General features: G+C 37.8%; 1 long non-coding RNA gene across 1 annotated transcript in view; it reads right to left on the reverse strand.

Annotated features, from left to right (window-relative positions):
- LOC102128930 (uncharacterized) overlaps window positions 1-23,932 on the reverse strand; it is a 567,074-nt gene that overhangs the window by 289,304 nt on the left and 253,838 nt on the right. The window contains exon 2 of the long non-coding RNA XR_006697640.2: window positions 20,152-20,206. This is a non-coding gene — a long non-coding RNA (uncharacterized lncRNA). The remainder of the gene's footprint in view (window positions 1-20,151; window positions 20,207-23,932) is intronic.

The following is a 23,932-nucleotide window of genomic DNA, read 5'->3' on the forward strand; positions in this document are numbered from 1 at the left end:
AATGGGGCAGTGTTGGTTTGGTTCACCAGGCTCTCCAGTGAAGTTTCCAATAAATTCTATTACTCTCTGACCCAACATTTGCCCATCTTTTTCAAGGAGAAAGTTTCTGGCCCTAGTCTCAAAGTACTATCTTCTCTCAACTAATTCCACCACAGAATCTACTGCTTCAAGGGGATAGCTAGCAGCTGTGTTCTGGGTACAGGAGCCTGTTCTTTGACAGATGGATTTCTTAGGAGGTATCTAGTAAACTCTAGAATTTCTGCTATTTTGCTGTGTTTAATCCTAGCAAAGGATATAGCTAGAACCCATAATTAAAAATAAATGTCTACATCATCTCTTATGGTAGTTTGCTCATATTATTCAATTACTGAAGACATGGTCTTTCAAGATAAAGATGACACTACCGCTTCCCCTCTTAAGAAAATTGTTTTGCAAGTAACTTTAAAGAATGTAGAGTGACTCATACACCCTCATTTTGTTTCCCTTTGTGACCAAGAACAAGTATTTTGAGAGAGTTGGCTGCATTAGAAGTTCAATCTGTGGTCACTGAAAAAGCTGATAGACCAAAGTGCTGAACTCAACAGCACTCTGCCCTTCCTCTTATTTCCCCCTTTATCCTGTCCCAAGAGAAAAGTGAGTAGAAGTCTTGGGTCAATTCTACCAAATTTTTCATATTGATGGTTTTTTACAAACAACAAAAAATAACAAAACTGGTGTTTTAAATAATCATACTAAGTTGAAGATTCAAAATTTGAAACAAAATATTGTAGCCTGTATAATAATTCTGAAAAGAATATTTATACAGAACATTGAGTGTTTCTATTTTATTCAATCAATGTTAATTTGCTCCATTATTGTCTTCCATTTAGTAAGACAAATATCAGAGAATTTTGTCTTCATAGCTTTGGATTTATTATAATCAAGCAGATTGAGATTCAAAAGTCCATATCCAAAGGAATAGCATGCTTTAGAACAATCTAGGTTTCGTTTGTTCTTAAAAAGTTTGAGAGAAACAAATAAAACATCACTACTCTTAAAGTAATAATAAACCTGGGACAGTAGCAACAACAAGAGCATTTGTTTTACTTTGAAAAACAGAAATATTAAATTAAATTACCCCAAGATTTATTTTTCTTCTAGTATTTTAAAGATACGAGTATTGAAACTATTAAATAATTCCATTTTTAAAAAAAATTCAAAGGAAAGATCCAAAATGTTATAATTACCTCTCAGTTTTTGATTGATTTCTTCTTTTTCCTTTCCTATTTTCAAAATGTATGTAATACATTTAGATTACTTTGAAAACCAGAACATATAAATTCCATTATATGTACTCAGAAATTTTAATGTCATTTACTGTTTTTCAAAATATTCCATACATATCAGTCCTTTGGATGACAAGTGACTCATCCTTTGTTCCCTCTCTTATTCACATTCCCAAAGGGCAGGAATCAAGACACTTGCATCTGAGTTCCTCAGACATGACTTTGCAAGGTCCTTGGCATGATGTGTTTTTATTTTCAGAAAACAGTTTCTGCAAAGAAAAATTACAACGAATTTACAGACAGTAAAGAATAATACCTGGAAGCAAGTAAAGAAAAGATGTCTAGCTCCCATGAAACTAAGAGCTTATATTTTAAAATTTACTGCTTAAAAATTATTTGCTCTCCCTCAGTCAAAAAGGTAAGTAAAAAACAATACTAAGTTTTCATTAAGCCCTTTCTCCAAACAGACTCAGAGGTGAAGTCAGGAGCAAGAATTCTGACCAAAGATTACACTTGGGACAAACAGAAAAAACAGTGAAAAAGAGAGAACATTTTGTTGCCTCTGTTCCAGACCCCATTAACACAAACTCTCACTACTGTAGACCATTTTCCACAGAACCCTACCAGAGAATTTATTACACCTAAGAATCAGATAACTCTGGAAAATGTCCTGGTTAAAACATTTACTGCTAGCAAAGTCTTGGGAATTTATATTCAATCTCTTCTCCCTTATTCTTACCCCCAAAGGTTTACTGCAATAGCTCCACAAAATTAGGGAGAGGGGGCACCTCCCCCAGAGTGCCATGTGGAAGACCCCATCCTGTAAATAGTTGCCTCAGTAAAACATCATCCCATAAAGCATAGCAGGCCATACCTTCAGGGAGTGGGGATAAGAAATCAAAATATCTCAGTAGCCTCCAATTTCAAGAGCATGAGTGTTAAGGATCAGATTTGAGAGCCCATAATCCAAAAGGAGGAAATGAAAAAAGCAATAATAAAAACTGACTAACATATCCTTGGAAAGCAAGTTAATATTTTTAAGAGAAAACATTTCTCACCAATTAATTATTTTACTTAAAAAAGGAGGAGAAATCTTACTATCTTTGATTTTATAATCTTTTGAGGAAATATGTATGTAAAATCAGAATCTAAAAGCTGCTAATCTTAACATTTATGTTGGTAACGTATTTAGGTCCAATGATTAACGATTAAGAATACCCATCCTTTCATAGTTCAGTGATTGATTTTACCACTGAAGAAGCATTTTAGATGTGAGGAAGGATTTTAATGTGTTAATTTCTATATATTTGAAATTTTGGATTATCTAGTTTTAAAAAATTGGTTTAGTTCACAGCTGTTACATTACTTAAGCATTTATTTGTTAAAATGTGTGAACTATAATCAATGTAAAATTATTGAATATAAAAAGAGAACCCAAACAATTGCCAGGATGTTTCCAAATATTAGCATTAAATTTTATCATTATTTAGAGCCTAGCAATATGAGGAAATTGTTTATGTCTGCATTGTAGACATTGGCAAATTATTCAAGTCAAGAAAAAATTCCCCACACTGCTGTATGGCAGAATAAGAGGCTGTGTCTATACAACTCTGCAATAGATTGGAACAAGAGCCATCATCAATCAACATGTTTATCAAAACAACGCCCAATAAGATTAATATAGCTTTTGTTTTCTGGTTTTTTTTTTTTCTCAATAAATTTACTAGTTGGTTTGGTATCTCATGTACACAGTCTGAAGGACAGGGGAATTGACTGAGAAAATCTGGGAGGACAAACAAAAATATTAAGTCATTTTGGAAAGTACATAGACATGAAAAATGGATCAGTAGCTTCCTCAAATCAGGCCAGATTAGTGTAGAGATATAAAGCCTTGAATAGGTGATGTTATTGATATACTAGTAAGTTCAACATTAGGGAATTTGATACATTCTTTCCTATTCTTCCCTCCAAGGCATAACAAATTGAGCTTGATGAACAACAAACCTTTCCAGGAAATGCTGGCCTTCCACAATTCTCTTCTCATTTCACAAAATAGCCAGTTCTACTTTCACAAATTTTCTTATTCATCCTAGACATATTACTACAGATAAGTGTATATGCCAAGTTATTTTTTCTTGAAAAAGAGATAATATTTGCCATTATCATCACTTAACAACTTGAGCATCAACAGAGACAGAAACTGTGTGAGGTCTGGAAGCTCAAGAGGAATGTAAGAACTTGATGTGATGTTTCTTCACTGTTACTAAAAGACAAATCCCTGTTCTATGGAATGCTACCCCAAGGAGGCTTTTGACTCTTTAATCATTGTAGAAATAAAAGCAGGTATGTGCTCTGGCTATCCGTTGCCTCACGTCCCTGAATAGAAGAGCCTGTAATGCTGAACAGAAGTTGATGTTTAAAACACTTTCATTTCAGAGTTGAAAGAAAGTATACATAAATAATGAAGATGTTCTTGAGTATGACAACATGAACATAAAAATCATGCGGGTTTATGAACATGTAAAAACAATGGCCAAAATATAATAGAAACAGTAAACAAAAAATAGTCACTATTACTCAATATTGTGAAATTGTCAACAATATTCGAAATTCTACTAACTGACATTCATGCATATATGCATATACAGACAGATTCATAGATTCGTGAACACAAGGACTTTCTTTGAAACAAATAGTTTGTTTTTAATAAACTTATCTTGGAATAATTTTAGATTGGCAGCAGAGTTCTAAAGATAGTACAGAGTTCTCATATACCCTGGTTTCAGTTTCCCCTACCCTATTGTCTGACTTTACCATGATATATTTTCAAAATGAAGAAACCAACATTGTTACACTACTTTTAACTCAACTCCAGACTTTATTCTTATTTTACAAGTTTTTCCATTTCTGGAAATGTCTGTTCCAGTTCCCAATCCAGGATTCCATATTGCACTTACTTCTTCTTATTATTATTATTATTATTAATATTATACTTTAAGTTCTAGGGTACATGTGCATAACATGCAGGTTTGTTACATATGTATACTTGTGCCATGTTGGTGTACTGCACCCATCAACTCGTCAGCACCCATCAACTCGTCATTTACATCAGGTATAACTCCCAATGCAATCCCTCCCCCTTCCCCCTCCCCATGATAGGCCCTGGTGTGTGATGTTCCCCTTCCTGAGTCCAAGTGATCTCATTGTTCAGTTCCCACCTATGAGTGAGAACATGCGGTGTTTGGTTTTCTGTTCTTGTGATAGTTTGCTAAGAATGATGGTTTCCAGCTGCATCCATGTCCCTACAAAGAACATGAACTCATCCTTTTTATGGCTGCATAGTATTCCATGGTGTATATGTGCCACATTTTCTTAATCCAGTCTGTCACTGATGGACATTTTGGTTGGTTCCAAGTCTTTGCTATTGTGAATAGTGCCACAATAAACATATGTGTGCATGTGTCTTTATAGCAGCATGATTTATAATCCTTTGGGTATATACCCAGTAATGGGATGGCTGGGTCATATGGTACATCTAGTTCTAGATCCTTGAGGAATCGCCATACTGTTTTCCATAATGGTTGAACTAGTTTACAATCCCACCAACAGTGTAAAAGTGTTCCTATTTCTCCACATCCTCTCCAGCACCTGTTGTTTCCTGACTTTTTAACGATTGCCATTCTAACTGGTGTGAGATGGTAACTCACTGTGGTTTTGATTTGCATTTCTCTGATGGCCAGTGATGATGAGCATTTTTTCATGTGTCTGTTGGCTGTATGAATGTCCTCTTTTGCGAAATGTCTGTTCATATCCTTTGCCCACTTTTTGATGGGGTTGTTTGTTTTTCTCTTGTAAATTTGCTTGAGTTCTTTGTAGGTTCTGGATATTAGCCCTTTGTCAGATGAGTAGATTGCAAAAATTTTCTCCCATTCTGTAGGTTGCCTGTTCACTCTGATGGTAGTTTCTTTTGCTGTGCAGAAGCTCTTCAGTTTAATTAGATCCCATTTGTCAATTTTGGCTTTTGTTGTCATTGCTTTTGGTGTTTTAGATATGAATCCTTGCCCATGCCTATGTCCTGAATGGTATTACCTAGGTTTTCTTCTAGGGTTTTTATGGTATTAGGTCTAACATTTAAGTCTCTAATCCATCTTGAATTAATTTTCGTATAAGGAGTAAGGAAAGGATCCAGTTTCAGCTTTCTACTTATGGCTAGCCAATTTTCCCAGCACCATTTATTAAATAGGGAATCCCTTCCCCATTTATTGCTTTTCTAAGGTTTGTCAAAGATCAGATGGCTGTAGATGTGTGGTATTATTTCTGAGGACTCTGTTCTGTTCCATTGGTCTATATCTCTGTTTTGGCACCAGTACCATGCTGTTTTGGTTACTGTAGCCTAGTAGTGTAGTTTGAAGTCAGGTAGCGTGATGCCTCCAGCTTTGTTCTTTTGACTTAGGATTGTCTTGGAGATGCGGGCTCTTTTTTGGTTCCATATGAACTTTAAAGTAGTTTTTTCCAATTCTGTGAAGAAACTCATTGGTAGCTTGATGGGGATGGCATTGAATCTATAAATTACCTTGGGCAGTATTGCCATTTTCACGATATTGATTCTTCCTATCCATGAGCATGGTATGTTCTTCCATTTGTTTGTGTCCTCTTTTATTTCACTGAGCAATGGTTTGTAGTTCTCCTTGAAGAGGTCCTTTACATCCCTTGTAAGTTGGATTCCTAGGTATTTTATTCTCTTTGAAGCAATTGTGAATGGGAGTTCATTCATGATTTGGCTTTCTGTCTGTCTGTTACTGGTGTATAAGAATGCTTGTGATTTTTGCACATTAATTTTCTATCCTGAGACTTTGCTGAAATTGCTTATCAGCTTAAGGAGATTTTGGGCTGAGACAATGGGGTTTTCTAAATATACAATCATGTCATCTGCAAAGAGAGACAATTTGACTTCTTCTTTTCCTAACTGAATACCCTTGATTTCTTTCTCTTGCCTGATTGCCCTAGCCAGAACTTCCAACACTATGTTGAATAGGAGTGGTGAGAGAGGGCATCCCTGTCTTGTGCCAGTTTTCAAAGGGAATTTTTCCAGCTTTTGCCCATTCAGTATGATATTGGCTGTGGGTTTGTCATAAATAGCTCTTATTATTTTGAGATACGTTCCATCAATACCGAATTTATTGAGCGTTTTTAGCATGAAGGGCTGTTGAATTTTGTCAAAGGCCTTTTCTGCATCTATTGAGATTATCATGTGGTTCTTGTCTTTGGTTCTGTTTATATGCTGGATTATGTTTATTGATTTGCGAATGTTGAACCAGCCTTGCATCGCAGGGATGAAGCCCACTTGATCATGGTGGATAAGCTTTTTGATGTGCTGTTGGATCTGGTTTGGCAGTATTTTATTGAGGATTTTTGCATCAATGTTCATCAGGGATATTGGTCTAAAATTCTCTTTTTTTGTTGTGTCTCTGCCAGGCTTTGGTATCAGGATGATGTTGGCCTCATAAAATGAGTTAGGGAGGATTCCCTCTTTTTCTATTGATTGGAATAGTTTCAGAAGGAATGGTACCAGCTCCTCCTTGTACCTCTGGTAGAATTCGGCTGTGAATCCATCTGGTCCTGGACTTTTTTTGGTTGGTAGGCTATTAATTATTGCCTCAATTTCAGAGCCTGCTATTGGTCTATTCAGGGATTCAGCTTCTTCCTGGTTTACTTAGGAGAGTTGCACTTACTTCTTATGTCTGAAGAGCTCCTCTAGCTCCTGACAGTTTCTCAGTCTCCCTTTGTTTCATGACCTTGAAGTTTTGAGAAGTACTTATTAGGTATTTTATAGAATGCCATTCAATTTGGGTTTGTCTAGTGTATTTCTTTTTTTTTTTTTTTTTTTTTTTTTTTTTTTTAATTTATTTATTATTATTATACTTTAACTTGTAGGGTACATGTGCATAATGTGCAGGTTTGTTACATATGTATACTTGTGCCATGTTGCTGTGCTGCACCCATCAACTCGTCATTTACATCAGGTATAACTCCCAATGCAATCCCTCCCCCCTCCCCCCTCCCCATGATAGGCCCCGGTGTGTGATGTTCCCCTTCCTGAGTCCGAGTGATCTCATTATTCAGTTCCCACCTATGAGAGAGAACATGCGGTGTTTGGTTTTCTGTTCTTGTGATAGTTTGCTAAGAATGATGGATTCCAGCTGCATCCAAGTCCCTACAAAGGACACAAACTCATCCTTTTTTATGGCTGCATAGTATTCCATGGTGTATATGTGCCACATTTTCTTAATCCAATCTGTCACTGATGGACATTTGGGTTGATTCCAAGTCTTTGCTATTGTGAATAGTGCTGCAATAAACATACGTGTGCATGTGTCTTTATAGCAGCATAATTTATAATCCTTTGGGTATATACCCAGTAATGGGATGGCTGGGTCATACGGTACATCTAGCTCTAGATCCTTGAGGAATCGCCATACTGTTTTCCATAATGGTTGAACTAGTTGCCAATCCCACCAACAGTGTAAAAGTGTTCCTATTTCTCCACATCCTCTCCAGCACCTGTTGTTTCCTGACTTTTTAATGATTGCCATTCTAACTGGTGTGAGATGGTATCTCATTGTGGTTTTGATTTGCATTTCTCTGATGGCCAGTGATGATGAGCATTTTTTCATGTGCCTGTTGGCTGTATGAATGTCTTCTTTTGAGAAATGTCTGTTCATGTCCTTTGCCCACTTTTTGATGGGGTTGTTTTTTTCTTGTAAATTTGTTTGAGTTCTTTGTAGGTTCTGGATATTAGCCCTTTGTCAGATGAGTAGATTGCAAAAATTTTCTCCCATTCTGTAGGTTGCCTGTTCACTCTGATGGTAGTGTCTTTTGCTGTGCAGAAGCTCTTTAGTTTAATGAGATCCCATTTGTCAATTTTGGCTTTTGCTGTCGTTGCTTTTGGTGTTTTAGACATGAAATCTTTGCCCATGCCTATGTCCTGAATGGTACTACCTAGGTTTTCCTCTAGGATTTTTATGGTATTAGGTCTAACATTTAAGTCTCTAATCCATCTTGAATTAATTTTCGTATAAGGAGTAAGGAAAGGATCCAGTTTCAGCTTTCTACTTATGGCTAGCCAATTTTCCCAGCACCATTTATTAAATAGGGAATCCTTTCCCCATTTCTTGTTTCTCTCAGGTTTGTCAAAGATCAAATGGCTGTAGATGTGTGGTATTATTTCTGAGGACTCTGTTCTGTTCCATTGGTCTATATCTCTGTTTTGGTACCAGTACCATGCTGTTTTGGTTACTGTAGCCTTGTAGTATAGTTTGAAGTCAGGTAGCGTGATGCCTCCAGCTTTGTCTTTTGACTTAGGATTGTCTTGGAGATGCGGGCTCTTTTTTGGTTCCATATGAACTTTAAAGCAGTTTTTTCCAATTCTGTGAAGAAACTCATTGGTAGCTTGATGGGGATGGCATTGAATCTATAAATTACCTTGGGCAGTATGGCCATTTTCACAATATTGATTCTTCCTATCCATGAGCATGGTATGTTCTTCCATTTGTTTGTGTCCTCTTTGATTTCACTGAGCAGTGGTTTGTAGTTCTCCTTGAAGAGGTCCTTTACATCCCTTGTAAGTTGGATTCCTAGGTATTTTATTCTCTTTGAAGCAATTGTGAATGGAAGTTCATTCCTGATTTGGCTCTCTGTTTGTCTGTTACTGGTGTATAAGAATGCTTGTGATTTTTGCACATTAATTTTGTATCCTGAGACTTTGCTGAAGTTGCTTATCAGCTTAAGGAGATTTTGGGCTGAGACAATGGGGTTTTCTAAATATACAATCATGTCATCTGCAAACAGGGACAATTTGACTTCTTCTTTTCCTAACTGAATACCCTTGATTTCTTTCTCTTGCCTGATTGCCCTAGCCAGAACTTCCAACACTATGTTGAATAGGAGTGGTGAGAGAGGGCATCCCTGTCTTGTGCCAGTTTTCAAAGGGAATGTTTCCAGTTTTTGCCCATTCAGTATGATATTGGCTGTGGGTTTGTCATAAATAGCTCTTATTATTTTGAGGTACGTTCCATCAATACCGAATTTATTGAGCGTTTTTAGCATGAAGGGCTGTTGAATTTTGTCAAAAGCCTTTTCTGCATCAATTGAGATAATCATGTGGTTCTTGTCTTTGGTTCTGTTTATATGCTGGATTATGTTTATTGATTTGCGAATGTTGAACCAGCCTTGCATCCCAGGGATGAAGCCCACTTGATCATGGTGGATAAGCTTTTTGATGTGTTGCTGAATCTGGTTTGGCAGTATTTTATTGAGGATTTTTGCATCGATGTTCATCAGGGATATTGGTCTAAAATTCTCTTTTTTTGTTGTGTCTCTGCCAGGCTTTGGTATCAGGATGATGTTGGCCTCATAAAATGAGTTAGGGAGGATTCCCTCTTTTTCTATTGATTGGAATAGTTTCAGAAGGAATGGTACCAACTCCTCTTTGTACCTCTGGTAGAATTCAGCTGTGAATCCATCTGGTCCTGGACTTTTTTTGGTTGGTAGGCTATTAATTGTTGCCTCAATTTCAGAGCCTGCTATTGGTCTATTCAGGGATTCAACTTCTTCCTGGTTTAGTCTTGGAAGAGTGTAAGTGTCCAGGAAATTATCCATTTCTTCTAGATTTTCCAGTTTATTTGCGTAGAGGTGTTTATAGTATTCTCTGATGGTAGTTTGTATTTCTGTGGGGTCGGTGGTGATATCCCCTTGATCATTTTTAATTGCGTCGATTTGATTCTTCTCTCTTTTCTTCTTTATTAGTCTGGCTAGTGGTCTGTCAATTTTGTTGATCTTTTCAAAAAACCAACTCCTGGATTCATTGATTTTTTGGAGGGTTTTTTGTGTCTCTATCTCCTTCAGTTCTGCTCTGATCTTAGTTATTTCTTGCCTTCTGCTAGCTTTCGAATGTGTTTGCTCTTGCTTCTCTAGTTCTTTTAATTGCGATGTTAGAGTGTCAATTTTACATCTTTCCTGCTTTCTCTTGTGGGCATTTAGTGCTATAAATTTCCCTCTACACACTGCTTTAAATGTGTCCCAGAAATTCTGGTATGTTGAATCTTTGTTCTCATTGGTTTCAAAGAACATCTTTATTTCTGCCTTCATTTCGTTATGTACCCAGTAGTCATTCAGGAGCAGGTTGTTCAGTTTCCATGTAGTTGAGCGGTTTTGAGTGAGTTTCTTAGTCCTGAGTTCTAGTTTGATTGCACTGTGGTCTGAGAGACAGTTTGTTATAATTTCTGTTCTTGTACATTTGCTGAGGAGTGCTTTACTTCCAATTACGTGGTCAATTTTGGAGTAAGTATGATGTGGTGCTGAGAAGAATGTATATTCTGTTGATTTGGGGTGGAGAGTTCTATAGATGTCTATTAGGTCTGCTTGTTGCAGAGATGAGTTCAATTCCTGGATATCCTTGTTAACTTTCTGTCTCATTGATCTGTCTAATGTTGACAGTGGAGTGTTGAAGTCTCCCATTATTATTGTATGGGAGTCTAAGTCTCTTTGTAAGTCTCTAAGGACTTGCTTTATGAATCTGGGTGCTCCTGTATTGGGTGCATATATATTTAGGATAGTTAGCTCTTCCTGTTGAATTGATCCCTTTACCATTATGTAATGGCCTTCTTTGTCTCTTTTGATCTTTGATGGTTTAAAGTCTGTTTTATCAGAGACCAGTATTGCAACCCCTGCTTTTTTTTGTTCTCCATTTGCTTGGTAAATCTTCCTCCATCCCTTTATTTTGAGCCTATGTATGTCTCTGTGTGTGAGATGGGTCTCCTGAATACAGCAGACTGATGGGTCTTGACTCTTTATCCAGTTTGCCAGTCTGTGTCTTTTAATTGGAGCATTTAGTCCATTTACATTTAAGGTTAATATTGTTATGTGTGAACTTGATCCTGCCATTATGATATTAACTGGTTATTTTGCTCATTAGTTGATGCAGTTTCTTCGTAGCCTCAATGGTCTTTACATTTTGGCATGTTTTTGCAATGGCTGGTACCGGTTGTTCCTTTCCATGTTTAGTGCTTCCTTCAGGATCTCTTGTAAGGCAGGCCTAGTGGTGACAAAATCTCTAAGCATTTGCTTATCTGTAAAGGATTTTATTTCTCCTTCACTTATGAAACTTAGTTTGGCTGGATATGAAATTCTGGGTTTAAAATTCTTTTCTTTAAGAATGTTGAATATTGGCCCCCACTCTCTTCTGGCTTGTAGAGTTTCTGCTGAGAGATCTGCTGTTAGTCTGATGGGCTTCCCTTTGTGGGTAACCCGACCTTTCTCTCTGGCTGCCCTTAAGATTTTTTCCTTCATTTCAACTTTGGTGAATCTGGCAATTATGTGTCTTGGAGTTGCTCTTCTCGAGGAGTATCTTTGTGGCGTTCTCTGTATTTCCTGGATTTGAATGTTGGCCTGCCCTACTAGGTTGGGGAAGTTCTCCTGGATGATATCCTGAAGAGTGTTTTCCAACTTGGTTCCATTTTCCCCCTCACTTTCAGGCACCCCAATCAGACGTAGATTTGGTCTTTTTACATAATCCCATACTTCTTGCAGGCTTTGTTCGTTTCTTTTTCTTCTTTTTTCTTTTGGTTTCTCTTCTCGCTTCATTTCATTCATTTGATCCTCAATCGCTGATACTCTTTCTTCCAGTTGGTCGAGTCGGTTACTGAAGCTTGTGCATTTGTCACGTATTTCTCGTGTCATGGTTTTCATCTCTTTCATTTCGTTTAGGACCTTCTCTGCATTAATTACTCTAGCCATCAATTCTTCCACTTTTTTTTCAAGATTTTTAGTTTCTTTGCACTGGGTACGTAATTCCTCCTTTAGCTCTGAGAAATTTGATGGACTGAAGCCTTCTTCTCTCATCTCGTCAAAGTCATTCTCCGTCCAGCTTTGATCTGTTGCTGGCGACGAGCTGCGCTCCTTTGCCGGGGGAGATGCGCTCTTATTTTTTGAATTTCCAGCTTTTCTGCCCTGCTTTTTCCCCATCTTTGTGGTTTTATCTGCCTCTGGTCTTTGATGATGGTGATGTACTGATGGGGTTTTGGTGTAGGTGTCCTTCCTGTTTGATAGTTTTCCTTCTAACAGTCAGGACCCTCAGCTGTAGGTCTGTTGGAGATTGCTTGAGGTCCACTCCAGACCCTGTTTGCCTGGGTATCAGCAGCAGAGGCTGCAGAAGATAGAATATTTCTGAACAGCGAGTGTACCTGTCTGATTCTTGCTTTGGAAGCTTCCTCTCAGGGGTATACTCCTCCCTGTGAGGTGTGGGGTGTCAGACTGCCCCTAGTGGGGGATGTCTCCCAGTTAGGCTACTCAGGGGTCAGGGACCCGCTTGAGCAGGGAGTCTGTCCCTTCTCAGATCTCAACCTCCGTGTTGGGAGATCCACTGCTCTCTTCAAAGCTTTCAGACAGAGTCGTTTGCGTCTGTGCAGAGGTGTCTGTGTGTCTTAGTTTACTGTGCCCTGTCCCCAGAGGTGGAGTCTACAGAGACAGGCAGGTTTCCTTGAGCTGCTGTGAGCTCCACCCAGTTGGAGCTTCCCAGCAGCTTTGTTTACCTACTTAAGCCTCAGCAATGGCGGGCGCCCCTCCCCCAGCCTCGCTGCTGCCTTGCCGGTAGATCACAGACTGCTGCGCTAGCAACGAGGGAGGCTCCGTGGGTGTGGGACCCTCCCGGCCAGGTGTGGGATATGATCTCCTGGTGTGCCTGTTTCCTAAAGCGCAGTATTGGGGTGGGAGTTACCCGATTTTCCAGGTGTTGTGTGTCTCAGTTCCCCTGGCTAGGAAAAGGGACTCCCTTCCCCCTTGCGCTTCCCAGGTGAGGCAATGCCTCGCCCTGCTTCAGCTCTCGCTGGTCGAGCTGCAGCAGCTGACCAGCTCCGATCGTCCGGCACTCCCCAGTGAGATGAACCCAGTACCTCAGTTGAAAATGCAGAAATCACCGGTCTTCTGTGTCGCTCGCGCTGGGAGTTGGAGACTGGAGCTGCTCCTATTCGGCCATCTTGCTCCGCCGCCTGTCTAGTGTATTTCTTACGATTAAACTGAGGTTATTGGTTTTTGGAAAAATTACACTGAATGTAAAGTACCCTTCTAAATAAGTAATATCAGGGGTAGATGATATGAACATTAGTTGTTACTGGTGATGTTAACCTTGATCATTTGGTTAAGGTGGTGATTACCAGGTTTCTTCACTGTAAAGTTACTGTTTTTCCCTTTCCATACACTATTCTTTGGAAGAAAATCACTAAAATATAAAATATTCAGCAATTGAGTGTGAGTGTTTGGCTCACACTCAAAGGTGGCAAACTTCATCTCCTGGAGAAGGGATTTTAGAAAATTAGGAATTTTTATGTAAGGAATATTTATCTCCTTGCCCCAATATATTTATTCAACAGATCATATTTATCACTATAGATCCATGGATACTTATTTTATATTTTATACTATAATTCAATACTACATTACTCATTTTGTTACTCAAATTGTTTAGCTTTGGCCATTGGGAGCTCTTTCAAATTGGCTTCCATGTCCCTTGAACATAGCTGCATCCTTTTGTTTCTGCTTTTTTTTGTTTTCACAATTTATTTCCTGGTAATGCAAGATGGTGAGACTCATCTTGTACTTTTTCTGCCTCTGCTTTAGACTCAGCCATTTCTCCAAGGACTCCTTGTTCATTTTATTGGAGTTGGACAACGAGTAGAAAAAATGAGCTTTTAACAGAATCAAGATCAGTGTCCTGAAAGGCCATCAAATATATGCCTTCTTTTTTATTTTCATAAGCACTAACACAGTATCAAAATTTAAAAAGTACAATGTAGGCCAGGCGCAGTGGCTCACACCTGTAATCCCAGCACTTTGGGAGGCCAAGGCAGGTGGATCGCAAGGTCAGGAGATTGAGACCATCCTGGCTAACATGGTGAAACCCCATCTCTACTAAAAAAATAATAATAATAATACAAAAAATTAGCTGGGCATGGTGGCAGGTGCCTGTAGTCCCAGCTACTTAGGAGGTTGAGGCAGGAGAATGGCGTGAACCCAGGAGGCGGAGTTTTCAGTAAGCAGAGACCATGAGCCACTGCACTCCAGCCTGGGTGACAGAGTGAGACTCCATCTCAAAAAAAAAAAAAAAAAAGTACAATGTATAGTAACCTTTCAATCAAAACAGAGCCTCACAGGTGGAGGCTGAAAGCCTGCCATTGTTTGTGGTTGCTGTTGTTCAGCAGCTGATACAGGTGTTCTGGTGATGCTACTGTGCTGCTTAGTCACCCTGTACACATTATTATTATTATTATTATTATTATTATTATTATTTTACTGAATTAATGGTATGTCACATTTTTCACTCTTAAGTGCTTGTATGTGAGTAAGTATAAAACAATTATTAATTATCAGTAGCATATAAATCCAGAGTCAGAAATGATGGTGATGCTAAACACACACAGATTGTCCATGTGGGTGGCTGAGACAGTGACACATTTGTTTTCTGATAGTTCAACATACACAAACTTTGTTTTATACACAAAATTATTTTTAAAAATTTACCTTATTTCACTATTATTGCCCAAGAAAAAAATTTGTTACTATTTATTTTCACTGTAATTTTGAACCTCCCTATGTTGTTCTGAAGCCATTCAACTTTTATAAGAGAACCATTAATTTATTTCTACAATTTCACATCTTTCTAAAAGGACTATCATCTCATTATAACTATTCTGTTTATTAGCCATATGGCCTTGGGAAAATTACGTAACCTCTCTAATCCTGTTCACCTCTCAGGACTCCAGTAAGGTTCCAATGAAATGGCAGACATAGACATACTTCATAAATTATAAAGCACTAGATAATACACATAATGTTTTAGGAAATACAACTATCAATTTTGTCAACAAATATCTTCCTTAGGGTTGACCTATTTCTTAAAACATGTCATTGTACACCTTTTTCAGTCAGTTATGTCCTGTAATTGAGACAAATAAGTGCATAATTTTACATAGCATAAGCAGCCCTAGCCTTCTTACAACTCACACTTACACCACTTGACAAACTGCTCCCAAGACTGATATTTAACCAGAAACCATCTGTAGGCCCTAATAGTTATTTGTGGTTGCTATTTATTATGACTGGTGATTGATTTCTGTCCTAATGGGTGACTGCACCTTTTCTGATTAGAGACAGATATGCCATACTAGTTGTTGAATATTTTATATGTCACCTTGATCACACACATTTATCTCAGACAGATAATACAAAAATAAGTAGTTCTTTCTTGGCATCCCTACATAAATCTTACTCCAGTCTATGTTTTCTTCTGGCCTGACAGTCCCATGGGTCTCTATTCATGAGGCTCTTAACATGGCTTCAAGATTGTACTTAAGTGTCTCAGCTGAAGACAATCAGGTGGCACTAGGCACAGCCAAGAATGGGGAAAAGGTAAACAAAAGGATAGTGGGCTTCATTAAACCATAAGGGCAGCAAGTCTCTTCAGGACCCTTACAACGTATGATGTAATTTGGTCATATTGATTCTAAAAGACTCCAACTTCCTTAAGTGGCCACTTTAAGGGACAGCAACATAATTTGGCCAGATGAGTTTCAGTAAATTAAAAGAAAGTTTACCTTTATTATTCACACGTAATGAATATTAAGTATGAATAATATTCTAAAATATTCTTTTAAAAAGTATAATCTAATGACTGTTATAGCCCAGAAATGCAATGTAACAGGAGGAAACTGTGGCCAAGGCAAAAACACCTACAATTTCTGAAAGAATAGTTGGACTCAATGAAATAACTTTGTTATAAGCTGTTTACATAGTGTTGGCACAGGGCAGTCCTGTAATAAATGCTTGCTCTTTCATTGATGTATTAACAAAATAAATGCTGTTCTATGCTGAAACTCTGAATCACATTAAATTAGCACTAACATGACAATGAAGCTGCAGAATGGTATATGGGTACATCTCACGAAAGAGCATTTTCCACTAATAAAATGAAGTAGCAGTGAAGTACCAAACTATAACACAAGAATTGATCTTGTGTGTATGGAGAAGACATCCATGCCAAACATGAGTGTTCATTCTGATTCAAATTTGTGAACTTAAGCAAAAGAAACACTTCGGAGAAATTCATCTTCATGAAAAAGAATTGTCATACCAAAGTCTTGATCTATTTAAAATGGACTTTGTAAATAATATGACTCATTTATTTTACGTATTGTCACTGCGTCTCTACAACAGACAAAGCAAAAGACTTGTTATTACACAGCTTCTACTCTCAAGCAGCTTACAATCAGAATTCAGAATCTCACCTCCCAACCTGTCCTCTTCAATATCCCCATCTCAGTATATTACTCATTTCTCATATAAGGAAGTTATCTTTAAAATCTCCTTCTCCTATGTCCCACAGCCTGTCAAAAATCAAGTCCTGATATTTCTACTTTGTAAATATCTATCAACTTCTTCTGAACCTCTCCATCTCTCTTTCTTCAGCCCTAGTTCAAACCATCATCATCCTCTCTCTTCTGGATCCCTCTGGCTGAGAACTCAGGCAGTGAAACCAGATTGTCTGAATTGAATTCCTGGCTCTGCCATTTAATATATGTGGAACCTTGGTAAAATTGTTCCTTTTCTGCTATGGTTTGAATGTTTATGTGGTCTAAAATTTATATGTTGAAACTTGTAAACCAAAAACGTATCTGAGATAAGTCTCAATCAATATAGTGTATTTTGCCAAGGTTAAGGATGCGCCTGAGACACAGCCTCAGGAGGTCCTAACAACTTGTGCCCAAGATGGTAAGGGTACAGCTTGGTTTTATACATTTTGGGAGACATGAAACATCAATCAATGCGTGTAAGATGTACAGGGGTTTGGTATGGAAACACAAGACAACCTGAAACAGAAGCTTCCAGGTCATAGATAGATTTAAAGATTTTCTGATTGGCAATTGGTTGAAAGAGTTATTATCTAAAGACCTGGAATCAATAGAAAGGAATTTCTGGGTTACAATAAGGGGTTGTGGGGCTGGGCACGGTGGCTCACGCCTGTAATCCCAGAATTTTGGGAGGTGGAGGCGGGCGGATCACGAGGTCAAGAGTTCGAGACCAGCCTGGCCAACATGGCAAAACTCCATCTCTACTAAAAATACAAAAATTAGCCGGTCATGATGGTACACACCTATAATCCCAGCTACTTAGGAGGCTGAGGCAGTAGAATCACTTGAACCCGGGAGGTGGAGGTTGCAGTGAGCCAAGATCACGCCATTGTACTCCAGCCTGGGTGACAAGAGCAAGGCTCCATCTCAAAAATAAATAAATTAATTAATTAAAATAAAATAAAGTAAGGGATTGTAGAAACCAAGGTTTTATCATGCAGATGAAAGCTCCAGGTAGCAGGATTTCAGAGAAAATAGACTGTAAATGTTTCTTATCAGATTTAAAGAGTCTGTTCTATCAGTCTTAAGATCTCTGTGTTGATGTTTGTGAAGCATGTCTGACCCCCATTTCCCATCATGGCCTAAACTAGTTTTTCCGAATAATTTGGAATGCCCTTGGCCAAAGGGAGAGGTGGGCTTAGAATTGACTTCGACTTTTATTTCTGGTTTACAAACTTAATCACCAATGTGATATTACAATGTGAGGCCTTTGGGAGGAGATGAGATCATGAGAGTGGAGCCCTTATGAATGTGATTAGTTACCCTTATAAGAAAAGCCCAAGAGGTCTGCCTTGTCCCCTTCCACCAAATAAGAACACTGCCAGAAGTCACTATCTGTGTACCAGAAAGTAGGCCCTTACCACACGTTAAATCTGCTGGCACCTTGACCTCGGATTTCGCAACCTCCACATCTGTGACAAACACATTTCTATTGTTTACAAGCCACCCACCTTACTGTATTTTGTTATGCAAGCCCAAATGGACTCAGACATCTTCCTTGTGCCTCAATTTGCTCATAGTTAACAGGAAAAATAAAATGGCCTACCTCATTATGATGATTTAATTAGCCATTACATTGTGTAAAGTCCTTAGAAGAAAGCCTGGCAACAAGTATTCAACACATTTTAGGTAGCCTTCCCTGCTGCAATAACTTAAAAACATTAATCTGCATTTTTGCCCACTTGGCGTTATTATTTTGTTTTGGTTTTTGGTATATCCAGAGTGATTTCTCCTCTTCTTAAACAAAATCCTGATTGTGTCAAGACCTCGTTTCAATGACTTCCCATTATTCTTATGTTTAACCAAAATCCTTAATATTGCCTACAGGTTCCTGCATGATCTGGCTTTTTTTTTTTTTTTTTATCCTCAATATCTGCCAGCTTTTGTTAAATTAATAATAATGCTCAACAAACAACTCCCCCAAATCTCAGTGATTTAAAATTTCAAGGGGTCATTTTTGCTCACATTACACACCAAATCTGGGCCAGCTAATCTCTGAGACTCTTCTCTAGCATGTGAGGGCAATTTTCACCACTGTCTTCACATTTGGGGATGAAGGGTGAAAGATCCACCTGGGTTCAGTGCATGCTGGTCTATCAAGGCAGAGGGCAGGAAAGAGAATCCTAGTTAAGCCATGCCATTGCATCGAAAGCACTAGCTCATGTATGAAAAAATATTATGTCTATTCATATTCCAATGTCCAAAAATATATAATAAGGCCAAGCCCAAAGTCTAGGCAGGGAAGCATCCAAGGGCAGAAAAGGAATACATAATTGTGAAAGAATATATAATTCAGCACACTTGGTGAGCTCCACCATATTGGTCTCTATTTCTTTCCTCATGTGTTAGTGTCTTGCTTTAAGTTCTTGCCACATGCAGTCTGTCTAGAATGTTCTCTTTCCTGCTCTTCATCTTCTACAAATATATAAAAAATTCCATCTGTTAGATTTTCCCCCATAGCACTTTTCAGAATGGTAAGTGCAAAAATAATTGATTCACTGATTCTTGAATGTCTTCCTCTCCACCACCAAATCTAAATTTGAATAAAAGTGAAAGCTATTTGGGGACAGAAAAGGTGTTAAATCTCTTCTGAAAGATCACCATTTGAGTAATATTTGAATTGCCTAAGGACACGGAGATTGACATTTTGATTAACAAACGCCCATCAGACACTTGAGGCAAGGCTATGAATTTAATCCAGTTTCCACTCTCTACTTTTGACTTCATGGTGAAGATAAAGCCCAAAGGACTTTGGAATTAAGACAACAATAAAAATTGAGATTACCTTGCAAGCAGTAATAAAAACAAGAAGTTATAGGTACCACAATAACAGGAAATCTGTTTTTGGAACATCAAAGATTTTTAAGAATACCATTATTCCCATTCTGTTTTCTGTCAGGATTCTGGAACTTTTATTTTTCTTGCAGCACAGGGGAAATTAGAATGAAGTTAAAATCTATTTGTTATTGACAGTATACTTTCTTTTCATATTGAAAACATCAGTGATCTCATCACGCTAGTTTTGCTTTTCCCTTCTAATGTATATATTTTTAAAAAAACAGCATATTTTCCACTTGCATATAACAGTGGGTTGCACATTCCTGCGGTCCTTAGGAATTATTCTAAAATTGACTGCAGTGGGGGTTTCCTTTGACACTTAACCATGTCACTTCAAAGACTATTTTTAATTATGTGCCCAAGAGAAAACACAGTTTCTGGTTTTAATTTATTTATAATCATGAAGCCTAGCAAAATCTTTAAAAAAAATAAAAATAAAAACTCTTCCTGGACAAGAAGGGCTATAGTTTCCCACCCCTCTCCCTTTGCAATATAACAATGGTGGAATACCAAGAAACAGAATGAACACAACGTACAGCTTGACCTCAATGCAGTCACGTCAAAGAACAGAGGTAATGTAAGAAACTCACTCAGCTTTCAACGTGCTTCTCCTGGGGATTGCATAGCATCATGAAGCGCAGTTCTCTGGGAAGGAAAAAGAAAGCAGAGCCTGCTTTATACTCATATGCATCTCTATGTATATTAGTGTGTGTGTTTTACATTACATTAAATCTTTTGTTGGCTTTCAGACTCTCTCTGAGTGAAAGTGCACAACCAACACCTACACTGTCAAAGTTCACTATTTTCCTTCTAGTCTAGTTTACATATTGCTGCTAGAACCCTTTCATCATGTCACTCGAGGACTCTAAAATCTCCAACAGCTTTCCACCACCTATAGGACCAAGTTCAAACACCATACCTTGTCATTATATTGCATCATTCTCCCTCTGCCAAGGTATCTCCACATTTGCCTCCACAGGAGTCTTCTCCTTCATCTAGACCCAGTCCTCATTGACCCTTGAGTGCCCCTGCTCTTTTTCAGCCTTCCTTTATGTTGTTTCCTATATCTCTTCATTAATTACATGGAACCCATCAAGGTCCATTTAAGACTACACGTATTTACCATTTCACTGAACTAGTGTACCTTTCTTCTTTCTGTGACCAACAATGGCACTTCTTCATATACGACATTGCATTGTTACTCAATTGATTCATAGCCATGCATCAGCAGCCTCTGCTAAACTATATTCTCAGATGATGTAAAAAGTCTGATTTTTTTATCTTTGTTGTACCCATTATACCTATTGATGCTAAACATAATAATACATGCATTACTAAATCTCAGGTATTTTTAGAAGTATATACATAAGTAAAGTTAAACATGTATAAGTATAGTATAAGAGAGGATTATAGTTCTGCAATTTCCCTTCTTCCTCTTTCATAAAAAGGTTTTTTTTGGTATATTTCTCAAAGAAGGGTTATAAGTTCCCCTATGTGTGATCAACAGAAATGAGAACCAGGATGAGCCTTTGAGTGCATACCCAAGGCACATGCTAGTTCTCCACCAACAAAGAAAAGAAATAGTACAGGGTTGGTTTCATAACTCTTCTTGGATGAACTGTGACAAGTATGAAAAATTCATACTCTCTGTAGTCATTCCCATTGCAGAGCATAGGGACATGGAGGGCAGGAGCAAAGGTAAAATATTATAATCATCATGTTAGATAACTTTCTCCTGGATCTGTTTCCTGCTAGATAAGACCAAAATGAAATTTAGTTTGACCATTCACAAACCAGAGCTCCTCAGGTAGTTTATTTAATGTAGCCCTGTGAACTGAAGTTTGGGGAGCTATTGCAGGAGTAGCTCTTCTCAGGAGACTGTTCAGAGAGTCCAGGTACCACTCTGACACCGTTCTATCATATTGGCTCTGCAATTCCAGTTGAAATTAGCATAGAATTTTGCCAATGAAAGCAAGCTGCAGTGGTCTTTTTCTTAACACTTGGAACCCTTACTTGGAAAATAAGATGCTGGCGAGAGTTGAGGGTCTTGAGGTGCACGTTGTTGCAGAAGGTTTTCTGCCATCCTTGCTGTGGCAACTGTGAAGGAGGGTGGCACATAAATGAGTCACCTACCAGGTAAATTGCCAGAAAAAATACAGGGCACCCAGTAGAATTTGAATTTCAGATAAACCTCAAATAGTTTTTTTAACATAATTTGTAGAGTATTTCTCATGCAATATTTGTGACATTTAACACATTTATAATTATCTGAATTCAAACTGAGCACCAGTTTATTAAATCTGGCAATCATGTAGACAGATGGTTAAGATGCTTTTATCATGGCAGAAGTAAATAACATTTCCCATAGAATTTTTAGGTCCCTTATCAAAAACACATCTTTTATGAGCCTATCAACTGTTACAGTTGACACTTTCCTTTTAGAAATCAAATAATGCGACATTTGTCTAAAATATGAACTATACTGGAAGAAGAAAATGCCATTGCTAAAACTTAAAATTCTCTATTTTTGCCATCCCATCTCTCAAGTAGAAATACTTAGTATCTTGATTTAGAGAAAACTCAGTAATGATAAAATAACTACTATCAAACTCAGCATCCATATGTAGAAGATTGTGACAAGGAGGGTACATCTCATTTTTAAGCAGGTATACAAAAATTGTTATTGAAAAACCATTTCTAAAAAAAACTTCATGGTTCCAGCTAAGTCAGTCAGTCTTATAATGGGCTCCTTCCATCCTCTCTGACAGTCTTTAGTCTTGACTTTAGTCTTGACTGACTTTACCAGCCTCAGGATACAGGCTATGTATCACACACTAGCATCAACAGGTGCAGGAAGCCCTGCTCTGCAGCCTCAAATGTACATTTCTGGATGGATCTTTCTCATTTGCTGTTATTCTTTCTAAATAACAAAAATCTGTTCCTGACTTCTCAGCATGGTTGGTTATCATCAATGAATAAAACTCCAAAGAAAACAAAAGACATCACCCAATTTGGATTCTGCTCAGTAAAAATTAGTATCTTTAGTGAATGCAGGACTGTGAAACTGGCTGCTTTTCCATGACTGTGGTAACATCTGGTAATGCGTATTATGTCCTGATCCACACGAAAAGATCTGAGAAGAGCAGCAAGGATGGGACGACAGTTTAGCCAGAGATTTGGAAAGAGCCATGTGCATAGACAAGAAGTATGCTTGACCTATTTTGTTTTACTTGGAAGATTCACACTACCAATCCCATGGTTTTGGATAAAATGTTAAAGTGTTTACCTAAGAAGTTTTGACTGACAAGTTGATGACTGATTTATAAATTAAATCAGGTCAAGAAGACACTTGATTGGTAAGTATGTGCTGGTTGCTGTGCTTACTAAAAGTTAGGGAGACACTCAAAATGAGAGCCATTTAGAAAGATTGACTGAAAATTATAGCTTTGTAGAACTTACGTCCTGGGGAGTTCAGATGAAACTAGAATTGGCCTTATGTATATAGCCTAATTTTTTTCCAAATTAAACATATTATTTAATCATGTATTTTACTTTGGAAGCATCTTAGAAGAGTTTAAGGGTATTGTTTTCTATTAATGCTATTCCACTGACTAGAATTCTTTTCCACAACCAACCCTATTTCTGAAGTAAAAGTGGCTTTCCTCAGCCTTTAGAATCTGTTTCCAAAGCTCAAAAGGCAGGTGCCACCTGGTGGAAATTTATTAGAAATCATTTTGATTCCTACTGGGCCATGGAAAAGCTGTACACTTTTCTCTTTTAAAAATGCACATATGGAGGCTGAAGCAAGAGAATCGCTTGAACCCAGGAAGCAGAGGTTGCAGTGAGCTATCGCCCCACTGCACTCCAGCCTGAATGACAAAGAGAGACTCCATCTAAAAAATAAATAACTAAATAATTTTAAAATGCATTTATTTCTTGTCAGTGAACAGAAGTTATTCCTGTCACTTCAGAAGTTTATTTTCATAAATTATCAATGAGATCTGTCATTGAAAAACACAAAGATTTGGAAGGTGGGAAGACAAAGCTGAGAGAGAAGTCATGTCATGTCACAGGGCTCCCTAAGTCAGCAATAATATAGGGAACATGGTGAGAGGAGTTTACAAGGTTCCATTTGATTACCCTAAGTGATTGTCCATAGCAAGTCTCGCTTCTGCCAGGATTTATTCAGCAGTACAAAATTATATCCTATTTCCTTCCTAAGAAATAGAAAACTAAGAGAAAGAAAAACAAACTTTTAATTAATTATTGCATAACTTTTAATTTTTTTCAAATTACAAAACATACTTAATCATCTAAATAAAGAAGGAGCAATTAGTCTGAGTACCTTCCATTTATGTGTGTCATGTTTAA

The sequence above is a fragment of the Macaca fascicularis genome, chromosome 4, assembly GCF_037993035.2.
Source record: "Macaca fascicularis isolate 582-1 chromosome 4, T2T-MFA8v1.1".
In the NCBI taxonomy this organism is placed as follows: domain Eukaryota; kingdom Metazoa; phylum Chordata; class Mammalia; order Primates; family Cercopithecidae; genus Macaca; species Macaca fascicularis.